Raw genomic sequence first — 19,757 nt, forward strand, 5'->3', positions numbered from 1 at the left:
TTGCTTTGGGTAATATGGATATTTTAATAATATTGTTTCCCAGTTTATGAATATGGAATTTCTTTCTGTCACAGTGGGTAGCTAGTCATGTATGAACATGGCAGGAGAGGGCTCCCTCCCTCCTACACAAACCAGGAGTGTTGGGTGACCATCAGGTGATGGTCAGGCAGTTGTTAACTGTCTAGCTAAAGTAATAATTGGTCACAGCTGGCACCAGGGAAAGTCCCGCTCTTAAAAGAAAACACCTGAAACTGGTTATCAGTGATAGCCAATAAAATCTCAGGAGTTGGGCTTATAGGGAGAAGTAAAGCGAAACCTCAGAGGTATGCCAACATTTAAAACCCCAAGTCAAAGCGTCGAGCTGCATACTAGATTTCTCAAGTCGCCTGCTTGGCCGTCTTTCAAGTTTAGTTTATTTCCTTTCATTCCTGCTCTAAAGCTTTTTAATAAACTTTCATTCCTGCTCTAAAACTTGCTCCTCTCACTGCTTCTGCATTATGCCCCTCAGTTGAATTCTTCTTTCTGAGGGGGAAAAAATGGCGGTTGCTGCTGACTCATACGGATGTGGACTCAGTGCAGGTAACATTTCCGTATATTTTTGTCGTCTCTAATTTCTTTCATCAATGCTTTATAGTTTTCATTGTGCATGCTTTTCATCCCCTTGGTTAATCTTACTCTTAATTATTTTATAATTTTGTATGTGAGTTTCATATGCCGCTACTTTACTGAATTTGCTTACTTTAGTTTTAATGGTGTTTTGTGGAGTATTTAGGGTTTTCCACATACAAGGTTATGTCATCTGCAGAGGGAAGTGATTATATATCTTTTTCTAATTTGTTTGGTTTTTATTCCTTTTGTTTTTTCTTAACTCCTCTGTATGGGAAGGAATTCCAGTATTATGTTGCATAAAAATGACAAGAGTTAGCATCCTTGGTTTTTTCCCTGAACTTAGAGGAAAAGCTTTTAATTTTTCAATCTTATGAATAATGTTAGCTGTGAGTTTTTTATATACGGTCTGTAGTATTTCGAGGTAAATTTTTTCTGTATCAAGTTCATTGAGATTGTTAACATGGAGTGTTGCATCATTGAGACTTGTTAACATGAAAGAGTGTTGCATTTTGTCAAATGTTTTTTCAGCATTTATTGAGATAATCATGTGACTATCCTTTATCAACATGGTGTATTACATTAGTTAATTTGCATATGTTGTGTCATTTTTGTATATCAGGGAAAAATCCCACTTTGTCATTGTATATGATCCTTTTCATTTGTCGCTAAATTGGTTTACTAGAACTCTCTTAAGGATTTTTTATCCACATTTATCAGGGTTATTAGATTGTGCTTTTCTTTTCTTGTAGTGTATTTGTCTGGCTTTGGTAACACTAGACTCAGAAAATTAGTTTGAAAGTTTTCCCTCTTGTTCAGTCTTTTGGAAGAGTTTGAGAATAATTGGTGTTAATTAGCCTTTAAGTATTTAGCAGACTATGCCAGTGAAACCATCTTGTCCTGGGTTTTGTTTTGTTGAGAGGCTTTAATGACTGATTTAATCCCTTTACTCATTATTTGTCCATTCCGATTTTCTATTTCCTTATGATCAGTCTTGGTAGGTTTTTTGTTTCTGGGAATTTATTCATTTTTTCTAGATTATTCAATTTGTTGGCATATGATTGTTCATAGTAGTCTCTTATGGTCTTTTTAATTTCTGTGGAATCAGTTGTCTCCTCTTTCGTTGTTGATCTTATTTATTTGAATCATCCCTCTCCCTTTTTAAATTCTAGCTAAATTTTTTTATACTGTTTTTCTATTCTCTATTTCATTTATTTCTACTGTAATATATATATTACTTTCCTTTCACTGATTTTGACCTGAGTTTGTTCCCCCTTTTTCAGTTCCTTCAGGTAAAACATTAAGTTGTTTTTTTGAAATGTTTCTTTTTAAATGTAGGAATTTATTGCTATAAACGTGTCTCTTAATCCTACTTTTGCTGCATTCTACAAATTTAGCTATGCTGTGTTTTTATTTGTCTCCGTGTATTTTCTGATTGCCATTTTTATTTCCAGTTTGACCCTCTGGTTACTCAAGAGTGTGTTGTTAAGTGCCCACATATTTTTAATTTTCTATTTTTCTTTCTGTTATTGACTTTTAGTTTCATTTTATTGTGGTTGGAAAACATACTTTGTATATGATTAGTCTTATTGTATTTGGTAATACTTGCTTTATGATCTAACATGTGATCTATCCTGGAGAATATTCTGTGTGTGCTTGTGAAAAACATGTACTCTGCTGCTGTTGGGGGAATGTTCCATGTATGCCTGTTTGGTCCATTTGGTCTATAGTGTGGTTCAAGTCTGCTGCCTTAATTTTTTGTGTTGGGATGTCTATTCATTATTCAAAGTGGAGTTTGTTAGGTTCTAACTGAGGTCCCAGGAGAGTCAGTGGGTGAGTGGTGGGTAGCTGAAGAAACACTTGAAGAATAGTTGACAGTTTTGACATGGCTTTACTCTTTCTCTGGGTGCAAGTAAACCATATGTGTAGTGTTAGCAGAGTAATTATATCTTTTACAGACAATTAGTGGCCCTGAGCCAAGCACAAGCTCACATGGATGATCACCTAATGTGCCTCATGTTGCATACTTATATAATGTGTGGGGATGTGTGCCTGTACTCCAAACCTGCTGAGTTGTCTTGTACCAGAAAGCTGCCTCGACCTGCTCCTGATAAAGCATAGCCATTTCCCTTATACTCCACCCCCTAGGCCAACGGTGTCCTCTGGGCAGGCACATGTGCTCATAGGGCAGAGCCCTGAATCCATTACCCACAACAACAACACAGACAGCAACAGCTCACTGCTAGGATCCCAGCTATGGTACTTATGACCATTAGGGCCCAGCATAGGCCAGAGCCTATGGCTGCCCACCATCTCTGCAGGGGGTCATCAGTAAGGCTCTCAAATGCCTTACTCTCCCACGACACCCATTGCAGAGCTGTTGTTATGTTCTGCCAATTATCAGGGATAAAACTGTAACATTGTGTTCCTAAAAGGGTACAAGTGCCTCCTTGGGCAACAATTATTATGCCTAAGGCCATTCAGTTTTGCCACACCACATTTCTGATCTGATCAACCTCATCTGTTAACAGGGCAAAGGCCACTTGGTTGTATTTCAGAGCCTGGGTGGTGTACCCTATAAGAGCAGTGACTTGTGTTTCTACAGTTATGATGCTTACTCCAGGGATAGTCATTGCCAAGGGGTAGAACCACCAGGGTGCTCATCGCACTTGCAAAACCAAGAGCATACCACCTCCTAGTTACGCGGGCATCTGGGCAACATGGGGATAACAGTGGCAGGTACATAAGGCCACCCCCAGGTACAACATCCAGTCCAGTCTGCTGGTAGGTAAGGCCACCCTGTGTCCCCACAAACCCATAAACTCCCAGGGGGCACAAACTCCACTGGGGCCCAATCTTGGTGAGGCCACTTATTCCACCATACCTTTGGTGTGGTGACATGTGTTATGTTTACACAGTCCATGATGGGTACCCATCCTACAGTGGTGTTACCCCAATGTTTCTCTATTCACCCTGGTGCCTTGGCTGGGGGTGCTACATGCTCCCCCACTCACCAGCCTCACCCATTATAAACACTATGGGCCAGCCAGAGGGTGGGCATGCCATGAATCTTGCAACGTCTTTTGTCCAAAGCTTGCTGCGTTGCATTCCATGTGTTGGTCATGGGATTGCAGATCACCAGCCATGTCCAGTTCTCTGCAAATGCTGAATGTATGTGCCAAGGCAAGCTGTCTGCAGCTGCTGCTGGAAGGGCGGTGCATATCCAACAGGTGGAGACGTTGGTCACCTAAGCATAGGTGTGGGTCCAGTCCAAAATGCAGTTGGAGCATGTTAAACTATGATTGAAATGACAGAGCAGGCATAGGTACTAACAAGTAAATCATGTCCCTCACACAAAATACAGGTTAACCTTTCATCCTGGATAAGAATGCACCTGCCAAAGGCTTTTGCCTCGTCAATGATACCACACCTTCTCAGCTCCCCACAGTCCCTTTGAGTCCTGTATCCATGCCAAAGTCATGGGGGAGCTCCTAATAGGCCACACAGACAGTACATATGTCCCCTAGAGGAGGGGTCCTTCCCTGGCCATTCCCCTACAAACAGTAAAGTGTGGGGGCCATGTAATGAGCACCCAAAGAGTGACATGAAGTCATACTGTAGGCCTTTCTCCCAGGGAGCTATGATGGCCAGCCGCCAGCAGTGGGGGGCTTGAAGGGTCCATGGCCACATTCAAATTTTCTGTTCCCTTGCCTTCAGGGGTGTTGGGGCAGGCAAAAACAGGTTACCGTTCATCCCCATACCTGGTTGGAGGAGGTCATCCTTGGTATGTATCTGCAACTGAATGGGGGCAGCAGCCCGGTGTAACAAAGCCTCTACTGGGGCCCCTTTCCGTGGCCATTGATTCAAGGTTTGGAGCACCTGGAACTCCAGCCCTGCAAAGATGGGATGTGACATGCAACCATAATCCATTATTTAAGGGCTCATTATATCGCTCAATCACCCACAGCTTGCGGGTTGTATGGCACATGGAATCCCCACTTTATGTCCATTTGTTGTGCCCATTGTTGTACGTGTTGTCCAGTGAAATGTGTTCCCTTATCACTCTCAATGGCCAGAGGGTGACCACACAGGGCACATAAGTGTTGCAGGGCCAGGACGGTGTTCTGTTGGTTGGCCACCCTGCAAGGGAATGTGAACAACAGGACTGTGGCTATGTCCACAGCTGTTAGCACATGCGTATACCCTTGTGACTTTGGGAGTGGCCTGATGTAGTCTACTTGTCACCTGGTCAAGGGCACGACCTATCATTACTTGTTGTATAACACTGGGCAGCTGCCTCCATTTATGGTATGCCTGAGGACATGCTGGGCATTTCTGACAAGCCTCCCAAATGTCTTAGGTGGGCAGGGACAGACCCCAACACTTACTGACCTGTTGCATCAGCTTACCCCCCGCATGTCCCAGTTTCTGGTGTAGCCACAAGGCCACATCTTGTGTAGTGCCAACTCTAATCATCAGACCTTGGCCAAGGCATCTGCCTCATCATTGGCGGGGATGGCCAAAGGCATATGGCCTGACACATGGTAAATACTTACCTCTTTGTGATGAGCCTTTTCCCAGAGGTCTTGTCACATGACTTGGCCCCAAATGAGTCAGTGGCTGAGAAGCCGCTTCTGTATGTTCCAGGTAGTTAACCACAAGGTTGAGCCTCGATAGCCCAGCTAGTGGTACAGATTACCATAGGTATCACCTTGGTGATCACTATCCATACTGCTCTAAGTTCAGACCATTGGCTACTTTGTCCACACCCGGTTTTCAAACCACATGGTATCAGCACTAGGTTGGACTATAACAGTGGTCCAGGCAGCAATAGCACCTCAGCTAGACCCATCTGTGTACCACACCCCATCGGGATTGGGTGAATGCCCTTCTTTAAACAGTGAAGGCTCAGGGTCTAGGGGTGCCTCAGGCCCCATGGCCTTATTTTGCATTAGGATTACAGGCCCCAACTCTGCTGCTAAGGGGCTTGTACTCAGCATACTCTGCTGCTTCAAGTAGGCACCCCACTTTACCAACATGGATGCCTGCACCATCCCAGTCCGGGAGGTCGTTACCCATGAATGCACCCATCCCACTACTGGGTAAGTCATCCACATGAAGACTGCAGCCCATCCTGTCACACTGTCACAAGGCTGAAGGGCGGTATGTGCAACTGCAAGCTGTTTCTCTATCAAGGAATACTGGAGCTCAGCTCCCTTCCCTAGTTGGGACCAAACGCCCACTGATGTTCTCAAGCACTCTGTGTGCTGCCACAAGCCCCAACCAAAACCATCTGTAGTCACATGCAGATCCAGCTCAAACAGGTCCCCCTGGTCAATTACCCATAGGGCTTGTACCTGTTGAATAACCTGCTTGGCTGCCAGAAAGGCTGTCTCAGCCACGTCATCCTAATCCCAGGTAGCTCCCTACTTTTTAACCAATGCAACGGTTTTATCATTTGAGCTAAATGGGGAACAAATGCCCGCCAATATCCCAGGAGGCCCACAAACTTTGTAAATGCTTCACCATAGTGGGCTGGAGATATGCCTGAACTTTATCAATGGTAGCCTCTGGGATGGCCTTTGTCTTACCTGACCAAATAACTCCCAAGAATTTGGCAGATAATCCCGGCCCTTTGACCTTGGATTTGTTGATGCCCCAACTGCATGCTGCCAAATGTTGCGGCAAGAGGGGCAATGCCACTTCTAAATCTGCAAGATAATCAGAGGTATACATAATATCATCAATATAATGAAATAGGCAGACTCCTCCTGGACATTGCCAGGGGGCTAAATCTGTGGCAACTAGACCATGACATATGGTGGGGCTGTGCACATAATCCTGCAGCAACACTGTAAAAGTCCATTGTCACCCGTCCCATGTGAAGGCGAACTGTTCCTGGCTCTCTGGAGCAGTGACTATGGAGAAAAATGCATTGGCCAAGTCCACTACCTACTGGTACTCCCAGTTCCATCATCAAATAGTTCATCAAATCCATGATTTATGGTACAGCTGCATGCAAATAGGATGTTACTTTATTCAGTTCCTGATAGTTCACCATCATCTGCCAAGTTCCATCAGGCTTTCTAACTGGCCACACTGGAGAACTGTAGGGACTGTGGGTCCTATGCTTTCTCCAAATCTTGTAGAACTGTGCTGACCACAGCAAACTACTTGCTCCTTTCCTTTTCTCTTAGCGGCCTCCAAGCATTCAAACTATGCTGGTTCCATCAGCATTGTAGGTAAGACAAGACAAAAACGAGTCCCTTGGGCAGTACACCAAACAGCTGGGGACATTGGGTACATGCAGCACTCTCTCCTATGGGCTAAGTAGAAGCCATGGGCTGAGATGATCTCTGTAGGTGCTAAGCTGTGCCAGATTGAAGAAGGAGCTGATGTGAGCAAATGAAATTTACTCTTATTATTTTATTTTTTTGGAAACGGAGTCACTCTGTCGCCCAGGCTGGAGTGCAGTGGCACGGTTTCGGCTCACTGCAAACTCCGCCTCCCAGGTTCACACCATTCTCCTGCCTCAGCCTCCCGAGTAGCTGGGACTACAGGCACCCACCACCACGCCCGGCTAATTTTTTGTATTTTTAGTAGAGACGGGGTTTCACTGTGTTAGCCAAGATAGTCTCGATCTCCTGACCTCGTTATCCACCTGCCTCGGCCTCCCAAAGTGCTGGGATTACAGGTGTGAGCCACCGCGCCTGGCTGCTTATTCTTATTAAATAGGCTGCTCCTGATTTTGTGCTCATTTGGCATACAACTTTTTAACTGGGATCAACTTCTGATAAAATTATTTTGATCTACATATTATTGTTAAACTGGTGTTTCTGTGGAAAAACAAGAGCGGGTTCCTCTTCTATTTTGTTGGCTGTCAGTCCTAGATGACTTCTGATACTTCCAGACAAGTCACAGATTCTTTGGTCTACAACAGATGTAAATATGTTAGCAGTCTACACTGAGTCACCTCTCTTTTAGCTGCCTACATATTTTCTACTTAGAATTTGAGGTACTCTAAAAATTTACAAATTTGAGATTTGTTGTGCTCTTCATTTAAAGTAGAGGTGAAGAGTTACATATTTCACATGAAGTTTGCATCAGATTACTTTATCTGAGCCACCCTTATTCTATCAGCTTTGCTGTTGTAAAATTGTTTTGTTTTATTTTGTTTTTTTAGAAAAAGATAATTGGAAAGAGGAATAAAAGGTATCAGCGCATGGAGTTATTTGCAGGCAAGGGGCTGAGATGAGCAATACTCTTGAATATAGCCTACTAAAGAAAAGCCATAAAGAAGAACTTAGAAGAAGAATAAAGTATAACCTAAAAGTTTACTGATCTGAGTAAGGATCAAAGAGGTGAAATGGCTCCCTGAACTACAATCTCCCTGATGATTGAGACTGCCTTGGAATTGTTCATTCATATATTCCCAGCAATTAGCACAACAGCTAGCAGGTAGTTGATCATCAAAACATATTTAATGAATGTTCACCAGCTTTTACAATACTAAGTTTAAGTGCCAGGGAGAACCAATGTCTCTGATTCTAAACCTAGAGCTTTATTTTATTTTATTTTATTTATCATTTGCACATTGTTTTAGCTCCACAGCTTGCAACACTAAATATCTAGTGAATGAATGAACAAATAAGTTCACTAGTAAATATTCCATTCTGTTTTTCTGACTATTCCATGGCGCAGGCATAAGAAAGACGAGATAATAAAACAGAAAAAAGGAGACAGCCATCTCTGTTCCTTTCCTGCCTCCTCGTCTCTTTCTCTGCCTCCACTCACCCCAACACCCACACACAGTTCAAGCCCAATCCAAAAAATTCTAAATCAGAGCATGCTGTGCAGGAACAACAGTGAAGCATTTGGCCTTGGTATTTTTATTTTAGTATGTGTACTTGGGAAGGACAAAAGAAAGGTCGGAAAGCAAACAATGCAGGAAGCAGTTGAAAAAAAAATAATTATAGGGGAAAGCAGAGCTCTCTCTGACAGTAGTGAATAAGGATGAACAAATGCTGAGCAGCTGTTCTCAAGGGGATTCATTTGAACCACAACTTGGAGGAGGGTACCAAAGCTGTTTTGTTGCTTAACACATTAAACATGCACAGAAAGGGATGAGAGTAAATCATGCCTCATTGCAGGAGTCCTATAATGTGCCATCAGGTGCTGCCTGAGTCAGACAAACTCTGAAAACCACCCAGAAAATGATGCAGGAAGTTAAAGAAATTCAATGATTCCTGTTCTTGATTGGGTGGGAAAACTTCACTACAGGAACAGGTTTTTAGCCAAAACGCATCTATGTGGGAGTTCTGTGCAACACGATCTTGCAAAGGAGTAAAAAAACTAGAAAAGAAAAGGACAGCCCTTGGAGAGGAGCAGACTTATTCAGAACAAAGATAAGGCTGTTTCAACCTCAAGCACTGAGCTGCTGGAAAGTACAGATTTTCTCCCAGGAATAGCCTGTCCCTCTCTCCGTCTGCAAAATGTTCAGTCTCCAGCAGGTTCTCAGTCCACTGTAGTGGTTCACTAACTGTTTGAAGCTCTACTATAAAAGACTATATTTTTTTCAAAACAGGTGAGAATAGGAAATTTAGAAACTCCAAGCCTAGTTTCTCTCCCTCTCTCTCATTTTTAATAAACTCTGGCTGCCCTTGTTTTGCCATAGCTTCACCTTTTATTTAAATAATATAACTTTTTTCTTATTACTGAAACAATGCATATTCATAGAAAGGCAAAATAGAGTAGTGCCAGAAGCCAGTCTGCCTAAATTACTACTTCCACTATTGTACTTAATGCCTAGGTGACCTTGAGCATATAATTTAATCTTTCTTGACCTCAGTTTCTTCAGCAGTGAAGTAAGGATATTAATAATATCTAACTCATCATATTGCATGAGAATTAAATGACTCAATTTATAAAAAGAATTTATAATAGTGCACTGGCACATGATAAATGCTATTTAAGTGTCAGTAATTATTGCATAAAATACAAAAGACTATAATATTAATGTCATAATATACATATATAGAAAATAAAAATTATCCTTGATCCTATTCTAACCAGTGATAGTCATTGTAAGATTTTAGTATGTTGCATTTTGTACATTGTGTAAGTACCTTCTTCCAGTGTCAATACCACAAATACTATCGATTATTAAGACCATAACACAAAGATTATATATTTGATACCAAATTTAGATGTTATATCATTTATCTTATGTGTTATATAAACCCTATTAAGTTAGAAACACTATTAGCTAAGTTTTGCAAATAAATTAAACATTACAGTATCTGGTAGGCAGAATTCTAAAATAATCCTCAATAACTCATACCATCTTCATAATTCCGTTCTCTTAAATGTAGAAAGAAATATGAGATTTCTGTAATTAGGTTACTTTAGATAGCAAAGGCAAAGGGATCTTGTGAGTATAACCAATAATCCCAATCAGTTTTTTCTGAGTTAGTCAAAAGGAAGGATATGCTGGATAGGCCTAACATATGCAGTAAAGACATCGTCCTTTGGCCTTGGAGAAACAAAGCACCATAATATAGAGCGGGCCCATTGGCAGGGAATGATGGGTAGCCTCTAGGAGCTGAATGTCTCACTCCTACGATTGCAAGAAACTGAATTCTGCCAACTACCAAGGTGGTTGAAGGAGGACCTCAAGCTTCACATAAATACACAAGCTGGGCCAGGCTCAGTGGCTCACGCCTATAATCCCAGCACTTTGGGAGGCCGAGGTGGGCGGATCACGAGGTGAAGAGATTGAGACCATCCTGTCCAACATGTGAAACCCCGTCTGTACTAAAAATACAAAAATTAGGCGTGGTGGCGCATGCCTGTAGTCCCAGCTACTCGGGAGGCTGAGGCAGGAGAATCCCTTGAACCCGGGAGGCAGAGGTTGCAGTGAGCTGAGATCGCACCACTGCACTCCAGCCTGGTGAAAGAGCGAGACTGTCTCGAAAACAAACAAGCAAACAAACAAAACAAAACAAAAACACAGGCTTATAAAACTCTGAACAAGCTCTACTAAGCTGTGCATGGACTCCTGACCCAAAGAAAGTGTGAAATAATGAATGTGTCTTTCAAGCCACTAAAGATGTTAATTTATGGCCGAGGGCGGTGACTCACGCCTGTAATCCCAGCACTTTGAGAGGCTGAGGAGGGCCGGATCACGAGATCAGGAGATCCAGACCATCCTGGCTAACATGGTGAAACCCCGTCTCTACTAAAAATACGAAAAATTATCCGGGCGTGGTGGCGGGCGCCTGTAGTACCAGCTACTAGGGAGGCTGAGGCAGGAGAATGGCATGAACCTGGGAGGCAGAGCTTGCAGTGAGCCGAGATCGCACTACTGCACTCCAGCCTGGGCAACAGAGAGAGACTCTGTCTCAAAAAAAAAAAAAAAAAAAAGATGTTAATTTATTATACAGTCTACAAAGTTTAGAAAAATAGTAAGAAACATTAAAGCATAAGGAACACAATATAAGTAAGAAAGCAAGTGTATTCAGAAGCTATACTATAGGCTTTCCTTTAGACAGATAAAATGTAGATTTTTTAAATTGTCTCATCAATTTGGTTTGGGTTTTATTCCACTGCTCATATATATATATATATCTGCTTCTATAGTAAGCCAATAGCCTAATGTTAGCTATTTAGCTAGTCTGACCTTTAGAAAAGCTGGTACAATAGGCTGTGTGCTGTGGCTCACGCCTGTAATCCCAGCACTTTGGGAGGCTGAGGCGGGTGGATCACTAGGACAAGAGATCGAGACCATCCTGGCTAACACGGTGAAACCCCGTCTCTCCTAAAAATACAAAAAATTAGCCGGACGGGATGGCAGGCACCTGTAGTCCCAGAGACTTGGGAGGCTGAGGCAGGAGAATCACTTAAACCTGGGAGGCAGAGGTTGCAGTGAGCCGAGATGGCGTCACTGCACTCCAGCCTGGTGACAGAGTGAGACTCCGTCTCAAAAAAAAAAAAAAAAAAAAAAAAAAGAAAAGGTGGTACAATAGATAGTCTTCAAACTAAGTATTACCTTGTATTTTCTTAGAAAATTATATAGGATCTAATTCACACAAATAGAAAGGCTGAATTAAAAAGCATGTGCATTTTTGAAACATATTCCTATTCCTAAAAACATGGATATGACTGACAGCCCCCCGGGATCCACATGAGTATAGAGTTCATTTCCTGTCTAGAATATATTAGGTACTAAAATACATAGAAAGTTCTAAAAAGTGTAAGAAAATAATTTTGTAGATTCAGGACATGTAACTATGATAAACTCTGCATCTATACACAAAAATTCTTTAAAACCTTTCTATGGCAAATAGTGGAAGACTCAAAACGTTTTTCTTTAAGAGCATCTACCAATCCCACAGCAAAGTGTGGCAGCCAATTAAACACCTTTAGTAATTGTTGGAATGTTATCAGGCAGAAAGAATTTGTAGACAATCTGAAAATTCTATTAAAACAAAAAGTCTAATCTCTATACCTGTAAGAAATTTGAATCACTGATAGATTTTTCTAGCACTTATATTCTTTGTTTTTTGCCTTTTACTTGAGGAATGTAATTAAAGAGAGGGAAGGTCAGGGAAAGAATAGCCAGGCTGAATTAAAGAAAAACAAAGAAACTTCCAGTTGAAACCAGATTATGAGCATACTTAGTTTCAAAATTGAAATCTATCATGTCTTAATAAGAAATAGTTAAGATAAAAACTGCTGACATTATGTTGAAAAGGTAGGGGATATACAAATTATTACACAGAATCCAATGGCAGGAAATACATCTAAAACTTATGAAAAACAAGGCCAGCACTTTGGGAGGCCCGGCGGTAGGGGGGGCGTTGTGGATCAGGAGGTCAAGAGTACGAGACCAGACTTGCCAATATGGTGAAACCCTGTCTCTACTAATAACACAAAAATTAGATGGGCATGATGGTGCATGCCTGTACAGCCCTCAATCCCAGTTACTCAGGAGTCTGAGGCAGGAGAATTACTTGAACCCAGGAGGTGGAGGCTGCAGTGAGCTGAGATCACGCCACTGCACTCTAGCACTCTAGCCTGGACGACAGAGCAAGACTGTCCCAAAAAAAAAAAAAAAAAAAGAAAAACAAAAAATTTTAATTGAAGAAGCAAAGGTCAAAATTATTTTCACTATCTCAGGTCTTCTGCAATCCCTTATTTCACTGTATTCATTCTCTTTTTGAGGGTTCTTGTGTCCCTGTTTTGGGGTGCTATATCTAACACCCATGGCCTAGAGCTCCATGATCACAGGTTTGCCTGATACGAACCAACTAGTGTTTCTGTGATACTCTTTCAAATTTCTAAGGGTATTGAATTAATGTGATTTGAAGCAAGAGTATACTTGCACTTTTAAAGATATGGTCAGGGGATTGAAGGTCACATTTTAGCCTCTACTAGGTAGGAGAGCAAACATTCTCACAAGGCGCAGAGATAAGTTATCCGGAATTCATATTCACACTTTAAATTATCTTTTAAAAACTTGTAAGCTCTGGCTGGGCGCAGTGGCTCATGCCTGTAATCTCAGCACTTTGGGAGGCCAACGCAGGCAGATCATCAGGTCAGGAGATCGAGACCATCCTGGCTAACACGGTGAAACCCCGTCTCTACTAAAAGTACAAAAAAAAAAAAAAATTAGCTGGGCGTGTTGGCCGGTGCCTGTAGTCCCAGCTTCTTGGGAGGCTGAGGCAGGAGAATGGCGTGAACCCGGGAGGCAGAGCTTGCACTGAGCCTAGATCATGCCACTGCACTCCAGCCTGGGCAACAGAGGGAGACTGTCTCAAAAAAACAAAAACAAAAACAAAAACAAAAAACAACTTATAAGCTCTACATTTTAGGGTTTTTTAAATTGCTTTAAATGGCTTGGAATTTGTTTCTTATTGGGGTAAAAAGTATGTATTTTTGTTTGCTTTTGTTTTTTGCTTGTTTTTTTTGGTTTGTTTTTTTTTTTTAAATGGAGCTTTGCTCTTGTCGCCCAGGCTGGAGTGCAATGGCGCGATCTCGGCTCACTGCAACCTCTGCGTCCTGGGTTCAAGCGATTATCCTGCCTCAGCCTCTGGAGTAGCTGGGATTACAGGCGCCCGCCACCACACCCAGCTAATTTTTTGTACTTTTAGTAGATACAGAGTTTCACTATGTTGATCAGGCTGGTCTCGAACGCCTGACTTCAGGTGATCTAACTGCTTCGGCCTCCCAAAGTGCTGTGATTACAGCCATGAGCCACTGTGCCTGGCCAATAATTATAAATTCACAGGAAGTTGCAAAGAAATGTATAGGGAAGTCCTGTGTACCTTTCTCCTAGCTTCCCAAAATGTTAACATCCTACACAGCTATGGTACAATATCAAACACGGAAAGGTGACATTGCTATAATCTACAAAGTTCACTCACAATTCACCAATTATGCATAATTACATATGCATTCATTTGTGTTTGTGCAGGTATATGTGTAGCTCTATGAAATTTTACCACATAAGTAGGCCTTCATAACTACGGCCAGTCAAGATACTTTCCTTTAATCCACACCCATCTCCAACACCTATTCCCAGACTCTATCAACCAGTAATATCTTCTACATCATTATAATGATGTTATTTTGTATTACAAAAAATGGAATAATACATATCATTTTGAAATTGGCTTTCTTTATTCAGCATTTTTTTTAGATTAACCTAAGTTGTGTGTATCAATAGCTTTGTCCTTTATATTGCCAAGTAATATATGGCATGGATGTATTAAAGTTTGTTTAACCATTCATCCATTGTAGGACATTTGAGAGTTTCCACTTTGGGGCCATTATGAATAGAGCTGCAGAATACATTAATTTATAAAGTACTGCATGAAAATGTCCTCATTTTTCTAAAGTATATGCCCAAGACTGCAGTTTCTCTGTTGTATTGTCAGACTACATTTAAAAAGTAACTTCCAATTATTTCCAGAGTGGCTACATATTTTACATTCTTATCAGCAATTATGAGTGACCTAATATTTGTGCATTCTTGCCAGCCTTTGGTGTTATCACAATTTTAAAAATTTTACCTATTGTATGGGTGTATAAGTGAAATCAGTTTTTTTTTTTTTTTTTTTTTTTTTGAGACGGAGTCTCGCTCTGTCACCCAGGCTGGACTGCAGTGGCGCGATCTCGGCTCACTGCAAGCTCCGCCTCCCGGGTTCACGCCATTCTCCTGCCTCAGCCTCCCGAGTAGCTGGGACTACAGGCGCCCGCCACTACGCCCAGCTAACTTTTTGTATTTTTAGTAGAGACGGGGTTTCACCTTGGTCTCGATCTCCTGACCTCGTGATCCGCCCGCCTCGGCCTCCCAAAGTGCTGGGGTGAAATCAGTTTTTTACTTTGTAGTTCTCTAATGGGAAATGATGCTAAATATCTCTTCCTATGTGTACTTGCTACTTGTATATCCTCTTTGTTGAAATGTCTGTGCATGTTTTTTGTCCATATTCGAAATGGATCATCCTTTTTTAACTGTTTCGTTTTGAGAATTCTTTATGTATAGTAGGTACATGGCCTTGTTAAATATGTGCACTGTAAATATTTTCTCCAAGTCTGTAGCTTATCATTTTGTACTTTTAATTGGGTTTTTAAAAGACAAAACTTTTTTACTTCTGGTAAGATGGAATTTATCAATTTTTACTTGTATGGCTTATGCTTCTGATATCAACACTAAAAACTCTTTGTCTAGTTCCAAATCCTGAGGATTTTCTCCTATATTCCTCAACCTCATAAAATCATCTGTGAAATACAGCTAACATCATAATTGATGGTGAAAGAGTAAATTTATTCCTCTAAGATTAGGGATAAAGCAAGTATTCTGTTCTCACCTCTTGTATTCAGCCTAGTACTAGAAATTCTAGCCAGGTAGTAAGTCAAGAAAAAGAAATGAAATGCGTAAAAATTAAAAATAAAATTGTCTCTATTTGCAAATGACATGGTTGTCTATGTAGAAAATCTCAGGAAATGTAAAGAAAAAATAAGCAAACAACACTTCTATAATACACTAGTGAATTCCTAAAAGTTTCAGGATATGAGATCAACACAAAAAAATTCAACTGCATTTCTACATACCGACAATGAACAAGTAGAACCAAATAAAAACAATACCACTTACAATAGTTCCAAAGAGAATTAAATATATATATCTAACAAAGCATGTATAAAATCTATATGATGAAAATTATAAAATGTTCACTAAAGAATTCAAAGAAGGCCTAAGCATCTAGAGAAATATACTATGGTATAGATTTGGCACAGTCTCGGCTCACTGCAACCTCTGCCTCCTGGGTTCAAATGATTCTACCTCAGCCTCCCGAGTAGCTGGGACTACAGGCACGTGCCACCGTGCCCGGCTAATTTTTTTGTATTTTTAGTAGAGACAGGGTTTCACTGTGTCAGCCAGGATGGTCCCGATCTCCTGACCTCGTGATCCACCCGCCTTGGCCTTCCAAAGTGCTGGGATTACAGGCGTGAACCACCGTACCCAGTCAGTTTAACGCAATTCTTGTCAAATCTCAGTAAGTGTTTTACAGGCATATATAAGCTTCTTCCAAAATTTATATGGAAAGAGAATGTTCCAAAATTACCCAAAATATTTTTTTAAAAAAACAAAGTATTAGGAATCATTCTTCTCAATGTTAAGATGTCCTACATAGGTGCAGTAATCAAGATAGTATAGTACTGGTGGGAGGATAGTTACACAAACCGAGATAATAGAATAGGAACCCAGAAATAAATCCACACAAATATACCAAATTAGTTTTTGACAAAGGAGCAAAAGCATTTCAGTGGAGGAAGAAGAGGCTTTCCATAAATGGTGTTAGAGCAGTGGGACATCTATCAGAAAAAATGAACCTTGGCCTGGACTTTACACCTTATACAAAAATCAAAAGGATTATAGACTTAAATGAAAATTGCAAGATTATAAATCTTCTAGATAATTTGTTTTAATCATCAAAATCTAAAATTGCTTGCATGTAGATGAAGTTAAGAAATAAGAATAAATTCCTTAAAATAGAGTCAGAATCAGCCTGCTTTGAACAGGTGCATCATCATTTAAACATTGTAGAGAATGTTAGTAAACCCCTTCATAAAAGAGGACAAATAGAATAAGTCCATTCTTTGACATTTGATACATGAATACTCCAGTCAGAGAAATTCTTAGTATGACTCAGTGATAATTACCCCCTTACTTTTTCCTAATTATTCTCAGAACTAGACAGTATGCAGGAACAGACCAGGGCCATGCCATGTAAATGGTCTGCTTTGCCACAATTAATCTATTCATGAAATATATGGAACGCCAGCTGCATCACAGTAGAATATCACTAGTAAACTAAACACTTTCTTCCCAGAAGTCTCTGTCCTTGCTGTGTTTGATAAAATAAGCTGCTATATTTTGAGTTTCTATATGTAGAGACTGTTCAGGAACTGTGGGTGAGTCCTGTCAATAGCCAAGAAACTGAAGCCCTCAAGTTTATAGCTTCATAGCAACTGAATTCTGCCAACATCCACATCAGCTTGAAAGTGGATCCATCACCATGGTAGACTGAGGAAAGATCATAATCACAACCTTGGCTTCAATTTTCAGTTAAGACCCCAAAGCAGAAATCCAAGCAAAGCCATGTCCAGATTCCTGACCCCCACAAACTGAGATAATAAATGGATGCCATTTAAGTGGCTAACTTAGTGGATATATGGTTAGGTAAAAATAGATAAATAATTCATACTTTAAGAAGCCTGCAGCTTTGATGTATTACTTATTATATCTATCACATATACAGCCTGACTCATGGATAAATGATGATTATCAGTTAATATTTAATAATGACTGAATGAATGACGCAGGTACACAGTTGCTCTCATCCCTGTTATCTGTGTATAGATGACAAAGGGGGCAGACTTAAAAGAGCCTTGTGGTTTTTTGTTTTTGTTTTTAATCTTTCTGAATAAGCAGATGGATTCATTAGTCCAAAATGAGTAATTTTAAAATGTCAAGTTCATCGGGTCACGTGATATACCAAAGGATACCTTAGGATTTCTTTCCTCGGTTAAAAAAAATAATAATTGTTAGCATGTGAATAGCAGGGTGAAGTTGGCACTTCAGAGTCTTTTGGAAGCTTACACTTTCAGTGCTTTACAAAGCTGATATGTGCTAATTTCAGAAAAAAAGCTGAAATTAGCATCAGGAAATTATGATGGCCAGAGGAGGTCAGAAATTTGTCAGTTCTTAACACCTTGAGCGGTAGAGAGAAGAAATTTAAGTCTGAGAGTTAGATTTGCTATAGGCGTGTGGGTAATTAGCACTCCGCTACAGGGTATGTGAAGAGAAAAAAGGTAACAATTAAAGTCAGCCTTATGGTAGCTCCTTAAAAGGTTCTTCATAGCAAGAGGATTTAAAATATGATTTTCTCTGGATTCCAATGACAATAATGGAACAATAAAACAATTTTCAGTAATGCAAAATAGGTATAAAGTTTGGAAAGAAAAAAGCAAAAATAATTTCCATAGGAATTACTAGAATAAAAATATTTAGCAAGATATCAGAATATAGTCAATATAAAAAGATCTATTTTGTATCTATTTTCTCATGAACTATTAGAAAATAAAATTTCTAAGAATGACATGTGAAATAGCATATATACTCATAAAAGCCTAGGAATAATTTTAACAAAAAACAATGCAAGATTGGCACACAGAACTACAAAACATTGCTCATAGAAATTAAAGAGAACTTAAGTAAATAGAGATACAACGTATATGGACTAAAAAAATTAGCACCTTTTAGATATTAATCACCACCAAATTGATGAATAAATTCAATGCAGTACTAATTAATAAGTTTTATTGGTAGAAATGTGCAAGGTAATTCTAAACTCTGCACATTGAAAAATCAAATAACTTTAAATAGTTAATAAAATTCTTAAAGACAAACATTGAGAATTTATGCTACCTGATTTTTAACTATTGTAAATATGACAGTGTAATAATTGTGTGAGGATAAATATATAGATCATTAGAATAAAGAGTCCAGAAATAAAACCACATATTTAAAGAAAACTGAGTTTGATAAAGGTACAAAAAGAAAATAAATCTTTTCAAGAAATGATATTGAATTAATTTGATAAACATTTATGAAATAAGTTTTTATTATATAATACATAAATATGTATTTGAATTAGATGGGACGTAATTACAAAGCTAAAACTATAAAACTTCTAGAAGAAAATAAATAGGATCTTGTGACCTTGGGTTAGGCAAATAATTCTTGGGATACAAAAAATCACTAAGCTAATGATAAAAGAAAAAAATTAAAAATATACTTTATGAATATAAAACTTTTTTTCAAGGGAACCATTAAAAATATGAAAAGGCAAGCCTGAGGTAAATTATTATATATATTCCTTTTTCTTTTTTTCTTTTTTGAGACGGAGTCTTTCCCTGTGGCCCAGACTGGAGTGCAGTGGCGCGATCTCCGCTCACTACAAGCTCTGCCTCCCGGGTTCACGCCATTCTCCTGCCTTCCGAGTAGCTCGATCTCGATCTCCCGACCTCGTGATCCGCCCGTCTCAGCCTCCCAAAGTGCTGGATCACGAGGTCAGGAGATCGAGACCATCCTGGCTAACACAATGAAACCCCGTCTCTACTAAAAATACAAAAAAATTAGCGGGCGTGGTGGTGGCCACCTGTAGTACCAGCTACTCGGTGCTCGGCCAAATTATTATATATATTCCTGACAAAGGATTGGATCTAGAATATTTAAATACTCTTAGAAATCTATCTTAAAAATTATTAACCTCGTTTTTTAAGTGGGTACAACTTTACACAAGTACTTCACGAAACAAGAGATATAAACTGCCATTAAGCACAAAAAAGTGCATAAAATCGTTATTCATTAGAAAAATAAAAATAACTGTAAAAAGATGACATTTACAACTACTGGAATGGCTGAAATTTTTTAAAAATTGACAAATATAAGCAAAGATATGCATTGGTAAATACGTGGAGCAAGTAGAACCCTCATACATTTTTTAAGAGTATAAAATAACTAAAACATTTTGGAAAGCTGTTGGGCAGTGCCTTCTGATGGGTGGCAGCCTCTAAGATAA

General features: G+C 39.8%; 1 long non-coding RNA gene across 1 annotated transcript in view; it reads left to right on the forward strand.

Annotated features, from left to right (window-relative positions):
* The first annotated feature begins 542 nt into the window (after nt 1–542).
* LOC129525367 (uncharacterized) overlaps nt 543–19,757 on the forward strand; it is a 231,195-nt gene continuing 211,980 nt past the window's right edge. The window contains exon 1 of the long non-coding RNA XR_008669640.1: nt 543–579. This is a non-coding gene — a long non-coding RNA (uncharacterized lncRNA). The remainder of the gene's footprint in view (nt 580–19,757) is intronic.

Source organism: Gorilla gorilla, chromosome 9 (assembly GCF_029281585.2).
Source record: "Gorilla gorilla gorilla isolate KB3781 chromosome 9, NHGRI_mGorGor1-v2.1_pri, whole genome shotgun sequence".
NCBI classification, from domain to species: Eukaryota; Metazoa; Chordata; class Mammalia; order Primates; family Hominidae; genus Gorilla; species Gorilla gorilla.